The 10,143-nt window shown below is 41.3% G+C and overlaps 1 protein-coding gene across 1 annotated transcript in view; it reads right to left on the reverse strand.

The window, feature by feature from the left end:
- RIC8B (RIC8 guanine nucleotide exchange factor B) overlaps positions 1 to 9,912 on the reverse strand; it is a 54,575-nt gene extending 44,663 nt beyond the window's left edge. Inside the window, exon 1 of the mRNA XM_065407438.1 lies at positions 9,872 to 9,912. The gene's annotated coding sequence lies outside the window, so the exon portion shown is untranslated. The remainder of the gene's footprint in view (positions 1 to 9,871) is intronic.
- Positions 9,913 to 10,143: the final 231 nt, after the last annotated feature.

A 10,143-nucleotide genomic window follows, 5' to 3' on the forward strand; every position in this document is an offset into this window, starting at 1 on the left:
GCATTATGTCTTAACTGTTGTGACAGCAGCTAATTCAGTCAGCATGAGTTCTTCATGTACACCTATCTTTTTTTGTATGTTTTCTCAATGGTGGCAGCTTCCATATATGTAAGTCAATCAGTGTATATATAGAGCAGTGGCTCTCAGTCTTTCCAGACTACTGTACCCCTTTGCAGGAGTCTGATTTGTCCCATGTATCTCAAGTTTCACCTCACTTAAAGACTACTTGCTTAAAAAAAAAATCAGACAAAAATACAAAAGTGTGATAGCCACTATTACTGAAAAATTGCTCACCTCATTTTTACCCTACAATTATAAAATAAATCAATTGGAATATAAATATTGTGCTTACATTTCAGTGTTTAGTATATAGAGCAGTATAAACAAGTCATTGTATGAAATTATAGTTTGTACTGACTTCGCTAGAGCTTTTTATGTAGTCTGTTGTAAAACTAGGCAAATATATAGATGAGTTGATGTACCCCCTGGAAGACCTCTGCATACCCCTGAGGTACACATACCCCTGGTTGAGAACCACTGATATAGAGATACAGTATTCTAGATTTCTTGAGAGCTTTGAGAATTAACTACATTCTGAGTTAAACTAAAACTCCAACTGGTTCTGAAATGGAAGATGCTGAACAGAATAGAACTGCTGAGCTGTTGGTGAAGTTAGTAGATTCATGCGAGTGTGTGGTTAGAGGGGATTGTGGTAACAGATAGTTGGCAGGTGCTAGTGGCACATTTACAGCCCCAAACCACACTGACATGATGGTTCTTCCCCACGGTGCTTGCAGCGACCCACCCCTGCCCCCCAGACAGCAGAGAGGGCAAGACTCTTCAGTGACCTGGGGACCTGACAGGCCATGTGGGGCTGGCACACAAAGGAGACAGAGGAAGGGGAGGTACCACTGTCTGGAGGTAGTGCAGGCAATAGTTCTAACAAAGTAGGGGGAGATAGGGAGCCTAGAGATGGGGAAGAAAGAAACAAAAAATCTAGAATTAAAATACAGAGTCATAAAATGGTCATTTCTACCATGGAGTGAATGACAGCAAGGGTTAAGGAAGCACAGGGGTTATGGTTTAAAGAGGTGGGGTTTTTGTTTATTTACAAATGTGATAATCATGTGGAAAAAATTAAGTGCTACTAAACCATCGCATACAAGGATCAACTGATAAGGCGCAAAAAGGTAAAGCAAAGGAAGAGAGAAATCCATGGTTAGAGAAACAATGCTACCAAAGTTTAAACAGCTGATCATAAAGGAATCAAGAGAAAAATTACTCCCCTGATGAAGTTTTGGGACCACAAGAAACTAACTTATTGGAGCACTTTTTGCATTTGGCTGCTGCTCCTTGATTATTTAAGCTCATTTTCCCCCCCTTTAATATAAACAGTTTTCCTTACTATCTTGGACGAATTTACTTGCTCTGTTACAGCAAAAGTATTGTTAAGCTTATAAACTACTTCTGGCTGTGAAAAGTCACTGATAGAGAAATGTGACAACATATTAGGAGACCACAGCTCTAGCCACAAAAATGCTGCCATTTCCCCAACTTTAAAAAATGTCACTGTTGAAAAACTTAGATTGCTACCTCATGAGGGGGTTCCAGGCCCACTACAAGTTAAGAATAACATTAGGTTATCAGGCTGGTTATTTGTTTTACTGAAATATTCAATAGAATGATTCTACAATTCCAGCCTGATTCAGTTCACTGCCCCACACAAGAAAAACATGGTTCAGTAAGAGACAGCAGGCCTAGGTTCTGCAGTCACAAGGAGACTGTAAAGTCATACTCTGGCTGGAGGGTCCTATAATACTTAGGCACAACAGGTAAGACATGATCCCAGAAAATCAAATTTTCATTTTAAGTTCGGTTATGCTAACATAGCTTTTTTTTTTTTTAATTGAGAGGTGTGGCATTACCTCGGGGTCTGATCATCCTTTAAGCAGATATTGTAAGAGCCCTATAGATATGCTTTATTTTTTTATTTCCATTCACAACAGGCATGTGTAATTCTGCAATATCAGTATGCACTGAGTACACTGTGTGAGATGAAATCAAGTGCCTCTAGCTCCCAAGTAGTACTATAAGATAGCGATATACACCAGAGTGCAATAATGATTCGATTTTAAAGAGTTAATAAAACCAAATTCTTGACTGAGATGAGTCCCATGTTTCTATGCCATCCTTGTTTGATAGTCTATATTTTATTTCGTTGTAAAAAAAAAAAAAAATCGTGTGCGCTTGGGATGATTTCAAGAAAGAAAAAGGCAAGAAAAACAGCTGAAAATTTTAAAAATCAAGTTCGGTATCATGTTTCTATTAATTTTTTTAAACAGATGGACCCCACTGTGGAAAAAATGGTAAATGTGTACATATAGTATTTCCAAATCTCTCAACTGATTTTTATCCACTTGTCACACAATGCACCTTCAACAGCTTAGCCAATGAAAACGCAGTGCCTATCCTCCAGGTCACCTTTTAAACTCTGCATACAGAAGAAAGAAAATATATACAAATAAAGGGTCCAATCCTGCCAAGCCTTCCTCAAGAGTAATCATTTAGCATAAGGACTACTCACAAGACTTCGTAGGACAAGTCCAAAGAGCACAAAACATTAAGGCAAATTATGATTTTTTCAGTTTAAGTTAATGGCCACAACTGAAAGAAGTGAGTGCATGTTTTCCTGAAGCTTGATTTCCAAGGAAACTTTGCTCCTAGAAGCCTAGTTCATACTGTCTCCAATCATGTGCACACACATCTAGACTGGAGGGAGAAAGGATTCATGGAGATAGCAAAAATACTTCCAATACATACTAAGAAATTTGCATATTAAATCAATGACCCCCATCATGCCTCACTATGGCCATGTTTAAAACATTAAGGGCTTGTCTAGGCTTCCTGCTAAATCGGCACTGCTGTGATCAATGCAACGGCGTTGATTTAGTGAGTCTGGTGAAACAAGCTAAGTCGATGGCAGAGCATCCTCCCATAGAAGTGTTCTCCACCTTCCCAAGAGGCAGAAGTCAGCGTGAGAGCATTCCCGTCGACATAGTGCGGTGTAGACACCCTGTAAGTTGACCTAAGTTATGTCGACTTCAGTTATGTAACTTAGGTCGACTTACAGCATTAGTGTAGACCAGCCCTAAATTTAAAGATTATGCTCCCCTCAAAAGCTTTCAAGACCTTGTCTGTTAAGAGGATTCAAAGATGGTTCTCTGATAGAAAATCTTAAATAATGGCCCTGAGTAAACACCATTTTGCTTAAAGCAGTGTAGTAGTAAGGAGAATGGACTGCCAAAAAAAAAAAAAAAAAAAAAAATTGCTGTAAAAAGCACTCAGACAACCCTGCAGCATATAGCATGATGCCAACAAAGCACATTAAAAACTTAAAGAAATGATCCAGTTACAGACACTTCTAAAGTTATATGAGCTGAACAGTTGGATAATCAATTCAAATAACTGCAGGTATGTTTGTATTTTGGTGACAAGAACATTGATGCTTATATTTGAATATGCAATCACTTAATACACTTAATCCCTTCCACAGAACTACAGGTTACAGTGTCAAATCCATGCAGTGCTACCACAAGTTACAAAGAATATCTGAATCCTTACAGTTTAGGAGTTTTTAGATGAACAGCTGGAAACAAGTTTCACAGTTTATAGGAAGGGTGTTGAATAAGATGTCAAGAATGAAGGAAGATGAGATACCACCAGAAAATTACTGAGAGCGTGGAACAGAGGCCAAGTCAACAGGAAGAGAATTAGAGAACTAATATATACAGGGACTTGTGTATTATTTAAAGTTCTTTATTTTTAGTTGGGTTTATATAGAGGCCCAGAATATCAGTGTACATAGTAGTCACATAAATATATTTAAAACATTTTCAATAGAACTATGTTATTTATTCATAGATATGTCAAGTCATCTTAGCCATTTTGTTTTTGTTGGATTTTTATTTATATAATTTAGAACTATGATTAAGATTGCAATATATATTAACAACTTTGATAGTTAGAAACTAACATCTGCAGGTACCATATCTAGTTTTAAGTGGAAGTATGTTGGATATTAAACCCACTGTACCCTCAAACATTCCCATATATTGATACTAAAAATACTTTTTTCTAGCTTTTATGTGTTGGGTAAATTCACATATTGCCTTGGAATCCATTTATGCGCTTGACTCATGAAGACAGATTGTTCCTGTATAAGTGGTCTAGCTCAGTGGTTCTCAAACTGTGGATCGGGACCCCATTTTAATGGGTTCGCCAGGGCTGGCATTAGACTTGCTGGGTCCTAGGGCTGAAGCCCAAGCCCAAGCCCCACCGCCCAGGGCCGAAGCCAGAGGGCTTCAGCCCTGGGTGGTAGGCCTCAGGATATAGGCCCCTTGCCTGGGGCTGAAGCCCTTGGGCTTCTGCTTTGGCCCCCCAAGCTGGGCGGTGGGGCTCAGGCTTCAGTCCCCCGCTCCTGGGGTCATGTAGTAATTTCTCTTGTCAGAAGGGGGTCACAATGCAATGAAGTTTGAGAACCCCTGGTCTAGATAATCCTAATTTTCTCGAATGTTCTTGTTCTTCAAATAACTGCACATGGCAACTGGTTCTTTGAATAACTGCACCCACTTATGGTGTCCACATTCCCCAGAATAGCAGTTCAGTATGTTTTCTCTAGCAATGCCCAATAGGGGTCATGCATGTGCTCCCACCATGCCCCCTCACCCCATCCCCAGGGAATAAAGGGTACAGCAACCTCAACCTCCATTCAGTTCCTTCGAACTGCTTTAGGTAATGAGTTGGAACAACAGTGTCCATCTGTATTATTCTTGTTACTGAGTATTTAGGTTGGAAGTTAACAGTTTGTTTATAGTTGGTTACTTTTTACTGTTTCAGTTAGCGGCAGATCAGGGGGGAAAAAAAGAGTGCAGCTTTCGGTAGAGCCTAAATTCACAGGTTTTAAGTCATGCCAATCCTGGGGAGTGGGGGCGGGGGAGAAGGAAATATTCCTCTCACTGATACCCAGACAATAAGGCATGTGTCATGGCTGAGGAACTCCCAGTTATCCCAGATAACTGTACCATTTGCACACCCTTCAAGAAGTGGACACAAAGGGAGAAGCAATCTAGACTGAAGCTTTTTCCTCATTGGGGGGAGGGGGGGGGAAGAGAACGACCCCAGAAAAAACATGAAACCTATGTTGGGCTCCGACCATAGACAAAAGCTTCTTCCTTCCTGAGACAGTCTTCCAATTGTCCTATCAGAGTTGTGACACTAAACTCAGGGGCCAGGAAACAGCTGAGGCAAACTCAGGAAGATCCATCGAAACAGTCCTGCTTTTAAGGACTGAATAGTTTTGACTCAACATCAGCTCCAGTGCCAACTGCAGAGAGGAGCTTTAATCAGCTGTTCTCAAACTTCATTGCACCACAACCCCTTTCTGACAACAAAATTACTATGCGACCCTGGGTGGGGGGTGGGGGGGGGACGGGACACTAAAGCCTGAGCCCTGCCACCCTGAGCCCAAAGCCAGAGTCCTGCTGTCCCAGGCAGAAGGGGCCGAAGCCCGAGGGCTTCAGCCCCGGCACAGGGGGCTGTAACTTGAGCCCTGCTGCCCAGGGCAGAAACCAAAGCCTTGGCCCCGCAGTCCAGGGGTGAAGCCCTCAGGCTTCGGCTTCAGCCTCGGACCCCAGCAAGTTTAACGCCAGCCCTGGCAACCTCACTGAAACAAGGCTGCGACCCACATTGGGGTCCCGACCCACAGTTTGAGACCAGCTGAGCTTTTCAAAGAAGGTATTATTACCTGTGCCGAGTATGAGGTGGAGTTTACAAAAGGAACTGCTACTACCCACGGGAAAGGAGCGGGACTGGAATCCTCAGTACTACGCCACAGCAGGGAGCCAATGCAGATGTCTACCTCCTCCACAAAAAGAGCTCAAGGGAAGAGGAGTTCTAAATGTCATCTAAACTTACTCCTCTGTCACCAACTGCATCAGCACCATCCCGCTTGGCATTGGAATGCTCAAGACAATTCTCTGCTGTGCCTCCTCTGTTGGCACTGTCAACTTCAGTCAAGTCCCACTCTGCACCAAAGGTTTCAGCTATTGAGGGATATTCAGTGAGGGAAGAGACATCTGCAACATCCTCAGCGAAGAGGTCTTTTACAAATAACTTTGCAGCTCCAAGTAATTTTTCTTTGTGTCTTTTCACCAAACCTCAGGGTCACTTCAGAATCTGAATCACCAATCTTGGAGATTTCCCTGGTGCAAGTACCTTCCACATCTCCTCCACAACAAGAAACAAGGGTACCAGTTAAGAAAACTTCTTTGAAACAACACTTCAATAAAATTAAGGACACAAGTCCCACTTTTATCTTTCAGCCTCCTGTCATGGTTCCTGCATCAGAGTTTTCTTCAGCCAAAGACACCAAATCCTCGCAGCCTCTCATAGGAGTCTTCCATTAAAAAGAAATATCAGTGGAGAGAAAATAATAATGAGAAGAAGCTTCCTATTACATCTAAGGATGATCATTCTCACTATGCTCCTTGGTTTCCTCTGAACTGGCCACATCTCTTTCCCATATGGCCTCAATACTCAATTTCAGGAGCAAGTTCACCCACAATATACGGGCTCTATTTGTGACTCACAGTTTGCAGACTCTCAATTCTAATAATTTTCCTTGTCTAGTTCAAGACGCAAAGGAACAACAAATTTTAAGTGATGACGAAATACCTGCTCATCAGGACCATCATTCTGATCCTATACCTGATTCTTCTTTCTTACCTGATGAAATCATTGCACAGGCTACTCCACTTTCAGCTGATTTTAAAACTTTTCAGGAATTACTGAAGCATATAGTTTCAGAGTAGCAGCCATGTTAGTCTGTATTCGCAAAAAGAACAGGAGCTCCGGGTACTTGAACCGCTCCATGTCGATGAGGAAGGTGGAGACTGTGGTGAAGGTGGAGAGGAAGCAGAGCACGGACCACAGGCCGATCCAGAAGGTGGTGAAGGCACGCTCGTCCGGGCTGAAGTAGGGGTTGTAGAGCGGGTGGCACTCGCTGGACACCGACACCATGGGCGCCCAGCACTGGCAGCCCGGCTCGCAAATTTGTTAGTCTCTAAGGTGCCACAAGTACTCCTGTTCTTGAAGCATATAGTGTACACACACACACAGTTCATTTGGATATAGTTCAGGAAAAAGCATATAAACTATTTGATATTCTACAATCAGCAGCCCAAGTCAAAGTTGCAACACCTATAATGAAGGGATATTGGATTCACCAAAAGATATCTGGGCTACCCATGCCTCCATTCAGCTACTTTCACCACTTCATGGTGGCGATAGATATCAGATGCCATTCAGAAGATTTGAGTATTTTTATACTCATCTGGCACCATCATCGCTGGTTGTTGCTACAGACAATGAGAGAGCAACACACTCTGGAAAATCTACTCCTAAGGAGGGGGGAAAAAAAACCTCAAGAAACTACATTTTTTCAGAAAGAAAATGTATTCAACATCTTTACAAGTCAGGATAGCAAGTTATCAAGACATGATAGCTACAATTGGATAGACTCAGATTTGAAGGACAAATTATCCTCAGAGTGTAGAGATTAATTTAAAGCTATTTCTGGAGAAGGACAGTTTATTGCTAAAACTTCTCTTCAGACTGCATTAGATGCTGCCGATTCTGGTGCTCGTTCAACGGTTACAGGTATTGTAATGCAACACTCGTCATGATTATCTGCCTTAGTTTTACCAAAAGAAGTTCAACCAGCAATTGAAGACTTGCTATTCAAACGGTCAGAATCTGTTCAGTTCAGTTATAACATTGACGGAGCTGCAGGTTTTTGCCTGGAACTGGAGCACAGCTTCAAAGCCCATTTTATAGAATTTCAAAAACAAGGAATTTTGTCCTCAGTCTTCTATCTCCAGATATAGGAAAGCTCAATATTCTTTTTTCATATTCTCAACACCAGAGGCCTTCTGAACAATTTAAAGAAAGTTCTACATATTAAAAGAAGTCAGCTCAATTACCCTCTCCTGTACTACTCAGTGGATCAGGCACAGAGACATCAGATTTGATGCAATGGTCAAGGATTTTGTACTAATCTACAAAGATCTATGCCCTTTTACGTCACATTCTGATTCCTGTCTATCTTTTTTCCTGCAGGCTTGGATGCCATTCACCACAGATCGATGGGTCCTTCAAGTAGGAAAAGATTGTTATGCCATTCAATTTCAAACCTTTTCTTCCTTCCTGCCCCACTTCCCAGTTCCTTTTCAGGGACTAGTCTCATGAGAATGCCACATGCCAGCAGAAAGATGACCTCATCAAGTTAGGAGCATTAGAATTAGTACATCAGAAGGGCTTCTATTTTCTTTATTTCCTCATACTCCCCTCCCAAAAAAGGTGGCTGGCATTCAGTTTTAGACCTCAGGAACTTTAAATATATTCAACACACCAAGTTCTGCATGGTAACTCTCGCTTCAATTATCCCAGCACTAGATACCATGGATTAGTTCATTACCCTCAACTTACAGGACATTTATTTTGATGTGCAAGTGCACTCACAAATGCCAAGTTTTATGGCTCTGGGGAGTTGTTATCCATTCTGGCACTTCCTTTCAGAATGTCATTGACACTGCGGGTGTTTATGAAGCGCCTGCCAGGGCTAGCAGCTCATTTATGCATACAAGCATTGCACATTTACTTTTATCTGGACAACTGGCTTGTAAAGGAGAAGTCATAGCAGCGGCAAGCAAAGTGATTAATTTATTTTCATCCCTGGGTTTGGGGATCAACATGAAGTGAAATCTGAATCTGTCCCGATCTATAGGAGAACTCTGACGAATTCTAGATTGAGTAGCAGTGAGAGCATTCTTTCTACTGAAAGTATTTCAAATAAAAAAATTGTATCCTTCACATCTGTACTTACTCTTTGCCTACAATAAGAAAGTTTCAAACTTTTAGGCCATATGGATTCATATACATTTGTAAGCCCATTCGCCAGATTTTGTATGTCAGACCATTTCAAGCATGGATCAAGTCGGCTTAGAAACCAATACTCCATGATTTGTCATTAAAAGTACTGATTCCATATCAAATCCTGGAGCCTCGATGGAATGATAGATGACAAAGGGAAATGTATGTGTGGGAATTCCATTTGCTTCTCCAGTCACGTCCAAAGCTCTGATAACTGATTTATCCAAAATAGGCTGAGATGCACATATTACTTGTGTCCTCAGGTCATGTCTAGAATCTGTGATTCACATAAACATACTAGAATTGAGAGCAGTGAGATTAGCTTGCAAACCTTTCTGCTTGTCATCAAGGACTCTTCAATCCAAGTTCTCATGGACAATTTTAGTCACATATTATACAGACAGAGGTTGAGATCAGACCATCTTTTTCAAGAAGCCTCAAAACTTTCAGAATGGTGTATTCAGAAGCACATCAGTGACAGCTCTTCACTTCCTGGGAGAGAAAAATGGTATTGTGTACTCACTAAGTAGGCAAATGTCTTGTTTGACGAATGGGAAATGAAAAATTTTCTACTAACCCAAATCTTCCAAGAATGGGGAATTCCATTTGCTTCTACCTGCTCGGTTGAGTTAGTGGTCCCTTCATTTATTTTTCCTAATAAGAACCTCCAACAAGATTACTTGGCTCTTTTGTTATTTTTCTTTATCAGGTCTTCTGGAACTCTTTTTCCGAAAGCACAGTGAGGCAAAACATGCATGTCATAAGCGTGACAAACTACAGCCGGTTGTGTCACCTCAGTGGTAGCAGACTGTAAACAACACAGAGCAATGGAAAGACTGCCTGAAAGGGGGCATGCACAAGTAGAAAGGTTTGTTTTGCTTACCTTTCTTTTCTCCTCATCTGCAGGATCAAATTTGAAAGTGGCCCTATTCTGGAGAAAGAAATAAGTTAAATGTAAAATTGCCATAATCTCATTAGAACAAATTTCACAGTTTTAACATGAATCTCAATTGATAGGGTGCAAAGGGACTTTCTTGAATCATGTAATCTAACCCACTGCATCCAACTGTGAGACTACAGTAAGCTTGCAATAAGTGCCTCTAAATTGTTCCCCAATTACCCTCTATAGTTGTCGTATGAGCCTGGATCCAGGAG

Source organism: Emys orbicularis, chromosome 1 (assembly GCF_028017835.1).
Source record: "Emys orbicularis isolate rEmyOrb1 chromosome 1, rEmyOrb1.hap1, whole genome shotgun sequence".
Lineage (NCBI taxonomy): Eukaryota > Metazoa > Chordata > Testudines > Emydidae > Emys > Emys orbicularis.